The sequence below is a fragment of the Somniosus microcephalus genome, chromosome 28 (assembly GCF_052327205.1).
Source record: "Somniosus microcephalus isolate GS21.2 chromosome 28, FLI_Smic_1.0, whole genome shotgun sequence".
Lineage (NCBI taxonomy): Eukaryota > Metazoa > Chordata > Chondrichthyes > Squaliformes > Somniosidae > Somniosus > Somniosus microcephalus.
The window spans coordinates 13,533,831-13,539,638 of record NC_141014.1 but is presented as its reverse complement, the minus strand read 5'-3'; the positions used below and the strand labels follow the sequence as shown (position 1 = coordinate 13,539,638).

Genomic DNA, 5,808 nt, shown 5'->3' with positions numbered 1-5,808 from the left:
TGATCACTACACTCTTGAGGTCTATCACGATCCTCCTCACTGTTCACTGCACTTCCAAGTTTTGTGTCATCTGCAAATTTTGAAATTGTGTCCTGTACAAACTTTACTCTGGCTGTGCAGTTTGGGTTTGATTGATTACCAAACGTAGTGTTCGGGCCACATGGGGAGAATGGGGTGAATCGATTCATTAGCCATCCAACAATGTGCATTTTAAATCCTAATCAAAGATTTTCAGTCTGCGGTGAGAATAATTTGCCCTGTAAATAATGATTTGGCGGTCACAAACTGACCCTTAAGACTCATGATTTTCATCACTTTCTATACAGCCCCAGTGGCCTAATGGATAAGGCACTGGCCTCCTAAGCCAGGGATTGTGAGTTCGAGTCCCATCTGGGGTGATGTATTTTTAAAGATTGGCACTACGGTATTGCCGTCAAGGCCCAGAATGTCAATGCAACCATCCAGAATAAACTCGCAGATGGTCAGGGCCGTGTTCAGAAGTTGATGGGCATTCTAACGGGAGTGGATTTGGGAGAGCTGGAGGTATTTCCGTGGAAATGCTGTAGAATTGCTGTGGGGCAGAAAGCGGTGGTGAGGTTGGAGGCCGCCATAAGATCTGGAAACGGTGGAGAAATGGACGTCGGCCCAGGAGTGGGAATTTCTGGTCAGGACCCAGACAGCAGCAAAATAAACCAGTGGGACAGTCACAGACTCAGCAGGCAACAGCAGTGATGGGGGATGGGCTGTAAACTGGACAAAGTTACCTTCAAACTGCAGCAACTGAATAGAAGATCAGAGTCACAGCAGCTGAGTCTTACAGTGTATTCCAGTGGAGCCCAGTGGAGTAGTGTAGTATTGATGGCAGAGAAGGCCAGGAATTGGGAATCAAATTTGAGCAAAGCTCCAAGGCTCACTGATGAAAACAAAGACCCGGCCGGGTCGGGGAATGGACAGTGGGCACCGTATCTCCCTAAACATCTCCGCCTCGCTGCCTCTCTCTCCTCCTTTAAATGTTCCTCCAAACGTACCTCTTTGACCAAGGTTTAGGGCAGCTGTCCTAATATCTCCTTATGTGGCTCGGTGTCAAATTTTGTTTGATAATCGCTCCTGTGAAGCACCTTGGGACATTTTACTATGTTAACGGCGCTATATAAATACAAGTTGTTGTTGTAGGTGGCTCTGGTATGGTGCGAGCAGTGACAGATATGATGGGTGAAAATAGCTCCCATCTCTGCTGAACTTTCAAAGACTCTGAAAATGTGAGGCAGATGTCACATTTCGGAGCGGTCAATTGTCCTCAGGCGGGTTACATTGTGTATTCAGCCCCAGTGGCCTAATGGATAAGGCACTGGCCTCCTAAGCCAGGGATTGTGGGTTCGAGTCCCATCTGGGGTGATGTGTTTTTAATGATTGACACAACGGTGGTTTAGGCGGGGCAAGTGGTGGAAGGTGCTGCCAGGCGGGGAGGATGCATTAAGGAGGATTGTATTATCACCTGTAGCCAAGATTCCATCAAGACCGTAAGGTCAATGCAATCATCCACAATAAGGAGGGAGAGAGAAGACAGGCCAGTTAGCCTGACATTACTCATCGGGAAAATGCTGGAATCCATTATTGAGGAAGTGGTAACAATGCACTTAGAAAATCATATGATTAGGTTTTCGTGAAAGGAAATTGTGTTTAACAAATTTATTGGAGTATTTTGAGGATGTAACTAGCAGGGTAGATAAATGGGAACCAGTGGATGTTGTATATTTGAATTTCCAAAAGGCATTCAATAAGGTGCCACGTAAAAGGTTTTATTTTTATTTGTTCCTGGGACGTGGGCGTCGTTGGCAAGGCCAGCATTTATTGCCCATCCCTAATTGCCCTTGAGAAGGTGGTGGTGAGCCGCTGCCCTGAGGAACTCCTGCAGCGATGTCCTGGGGCTGAGGTGATTGACCTCCAACAACCACAACACTATGCAAGATAAGGTATCCTGGGGTTGGGGGTAATATATTTGCATGGATAGAGGAGTGGCTAACAGACAGAAAACAGCGGGTAGGGATAAACGGGTCATTTTCCGGTTGGCAGGCTGTAACTAGTGGGGTGCTTGGGCCTCAGCTATTTACAATCTATATTAATGACTTAGATGAAGGGACCGAGGACAATGTATCCAGATTTGCTGACGATACAAAGCTAGGTGGAAAAGTAAGCTGTGAGGAGGACACAAAGAGCCTGCAAAGGGATATAGACAGGTTAAGTGAGTGGGCAATAAGGAGGGAGATAGAGAATAATGTGAAGAAATGCGAGGTTATTCACTTTGTTAGGAAGAATAGAAAAGCAGAATATTTTTTAAATGGTGAGAAACTATTAAATGTTGGTGTTCAGAGAGATTTAGGTGTCCTCGTACAGGAAACACAGAGAGTTAGCATGCAGGTACAGCAAGCAATTAGGAAGGCAAATGGCATGTTGGCCTTTATTGCAAGGGTGTTGGAGCGCAAGAGTAAGGAAGTCTTACTACAATTGTACAGGGCTTTGGTGAGACCACACCTGGAGTACTGGGCACAGTTCTGGTCTCCTTATCAGAGAAAGGACATACATGCCTTATGATGCAGTGCAATGAAGATTCACTAGATTGATTCCTGGGATGAGAGGGCTGTCCTATGATGAGAGATTGTGTAGAATGGGCCTATACTCCCTGGAGTTCAGAAGAATGAGAGGTGATCTCATTGAAACATATAAGATTCTGAGTGGGATTGACAGGGTCGATGCTGAGAGGTTGTTTCCCCTGGCTGGAGAGTCTAGAACCAGGGGTCACAATCTCAGGATAAGGGGTCGTGCATTTAAGACTGAGATGAGGAGGAATTTCTTTACTCAGAGGGTTGTGAATCTTTGGAATTCTCCACCCCAAAGGGCTGTGGATGCTGAGTCGTGGAGTATATTCAAGGCTGAGATAGATAGATATTTGGACTCTAGGGGGAACAAGGGATATCGGCTCGGGTGGGAAAGTGGAGTTGAGGTCCAAGATCAGCCATGATCTTATTGAATGGCGGAGCAGGCTCGAAGGGCTGTATGGCCGACTCCTGCTCCTACTTCTTATATTCTTATGGTGATGGACATTGAAGCCCACCTGATGGCATGAGAGTTCATGGGGTCAGGAGTCAGCGTTGAGGACTCCCAGGGCCACTCCCTCCTGTCTGTGTACCACTGGGCCGCCACCTCTGGTGGGTCTGTCCTGCTTGTGGGACGGGACATACCCAGGGATGGTGATGGAGGAGTCTGGGACCTTGGCTGATAGGTATGATCCTGTGTGGTTGCATTCTAGCCCAAGCCACAAGTTTAAAGTTACCTGGGCCCACTGACCATCCACCTCTTTGTTTACATCAGTCAGCCCTGGAAATTTCCACAGAAATACCTCCAGCAAACCTCTTGGTCACTCGGCCCTCCCAAATCCCTGCTCCCACTTCCTCGAATTGTCAATTCACTTGTCCACAAGGTCCTTACCACCCTTGAACTTATTGCGGATGGTTGCATTGACATCACGGCCTTGACGGAAACTTGGCTCACAAGTTACAATTAATGCAGCCTCCCCGCCTGGCTGTACTTTCCACCACTTGCCCCGTCTAATCCACCATAGTGTCAATCATTAAAAACGCATCACCCCAGATGAGACTCAAACACATAATCCCTGGCTTCGGAGGCCAGTGCCTTATCCATTAGGCCACTGGGGCAGAATACGAACAGCACCCCACCTGAGGACAATTGACCGCTATGAAATTCCTCACATTTCCCAAATCCTGGAAAGTTAAGCACAGAGGGAAGCTATTTTCACCCATCATATCTGCCGCTGCTCACGTGCCCTGCCAGAGCCATCTACAGCAACAACTTGCATTTATATAGCGTCTGTAAAGTAGTAAAACGTCCCAAGGGGTTCACAGGAGCGATTATCAAAGAGAATTTGACACCGAGCCACATAAGGAGATACTAGGACAGGCGACCCAAAGCTTATCATAGAATGGTTACAGCACAGAAAGAGGCCATTCGGCCCGTCGAGTCCATGCCGGCTCTCTGCAATACCACTTCAGCTAGTCCCACTGTCCCTGCCCCTTCCCCGTAGCCCTGCAAATGTTTTTCCTGCAGGTACTTATCCAATTCCCCTTTGAAAGCTGTGATTGAATCTGCCTCCACCAGCCTTCCAGGCAGTGCATTCCAGATCCTAACCACTCGCTGAGTGAAATAGTTATTCCAAACGTCGCCTTTGGTTGTTCCGCCAATCACCTTAAACCTATGTCCACTGATTCTCGACCCTTCTGCCAATAGGAACAGTTTCTCTCTATCTACTCTGTCCAGACCCCTCATGATTTTGAACACCTCTATCAAATCTTCTCTCAATCCTCTCTGCTTTATGGAGAACAACCCCAGCTTCTCCAGTCTATCGACATAACTAAAGTCCGTCATCCCTGGAATCATTCTTGTTGTGTATGTACCTTTAAGGGGATAACTGGTCTTAGACTGCAGTACCGGCAGTGACCACCCCTGTATAAAAGGCCCTAGCAGGATTCTGTAGTTTCAGTTTCAAGCTGCCTCTTGTTCAGTAAAGTACCTGTTAAACTGTTCTCCCGAAGCCCGTGTATTATTGAGGCGCGGACTTTACAGTGGCGACGAGTAAGTTCGAACTCACCTGCAGCGTGGCATCATCTCATGGGGATCTCGCCTGAAAGGAAGGTCCTGGAAGGTCATAGTCTGAGCAACGGGCGTCGACCGAGGGCAACCGCCCAAAGAATCCATCGGTGTTTGGAGAATTGCGGGAGAGACTGTGGTTCCAGCGAATCGTGCTGGTAGCAGGTAGCGCCCTGACCCTTCCGGACTGCGGCGGGCTCAAGCTTGATTGAGCGGCTCTACAAATCGGGCCAGGCAGCGTCGCCGGGAAAAGAAAACAAGAGAGAGAGGGTGGAGCGCACAGGGCGCGGTCGGTGCTTGAGAACAGGACAGCGGAGAGAAACTAAACGGGGGGGAAGGAAAGCGAGATGCGCCGAAGCTGCGGGTCGCCGCCATTACCCCGTAGAATGCTAGGAGCAGCGTGGCAGTAAGGGGAAGAAGCAAAAGCATGGGAGGCGCCATTTTATCCCGTTGGGGAAGAAAGAAAAGCACGGGAGGCGCCATTGTATTCCATTGGGGAAGAAGCAAAAGCGCGGGAGGTGCCATTTTAAATCGCCCAAGATGCCGAAAAGTGGCAGTATCACTGCTTTCGACAACGAGGTAGAAGACTGGACCACGTATGTGGAAAGAATTGAAGTGTACTGCAAGGCAAATGAGGTGGCTGATGGAAAGAGGGCGTCGGTATTATTAAATCTGATGGGTGCGAGTACGTACGGCCTATTGCGGAATTTAATTACCCCAGCTAAACCAATGGAGAAAAGTTTTGAGGAGATTGTTCATATCTTACAGGAACACCTAAGCCCTACACCACTGCTGATAGCAGAAAGATTCAAGTTTCATAAAAGAAACCAGCACAAAGATGAGAGCAATGCTGACTATCTTACGGAACTACGCAAGTTATCGAAGCAGTGCCAGTTCGGAGCAAGACTGGCAGACACCTTACGGGATAAGTTTGTCTGCGGGCTCCAGAGTGAAGGAACCCAGAAACGACTACTTTCAAAAAAGGACCTGACGCTAGAACAGGCTTTCAGCGTGGCAGTATCCTACGAAGCAGCAGCACGGGGAGCTGCGGAAATACAACAGAAACCACAAGAATACAGCGCTAACGAAATGGCGTATGGAGCCGAAAAGTGCTATCGCTGCGGCAGAACAACCCATGAGCAGAAG

The 5,808-nt window shown here is 48.3% G+C and overlaps 2 non-coding genes across 2 annotated transcripts; both read left to right on the top strand.

The window, feature by feature from the left end:
* The first annotated feature begins 325 nt into the window (after positions 1–325).
* trnar-ccu (transfer RNA arginine (anticodon CCU)) lies at positions 326–398 on the top strand. The gene has a single exon. It is a non-coding gene; the product is annotated as a tRNA-Arg (tRNA).
* Positions 399–1,322: 924 nt separating this feature from the next.
* On the top strand, positions 1,323–1,395 carry trnar-ccu (transfer RNA arginine (anticodon CCU)). Its single transcript has one exon. It is a non-coding gene; the product is annotated as a tRNA-Arg (tRNA).
* Positions 1,396–5,808: the final 4,413 nt, after the last annotated feature.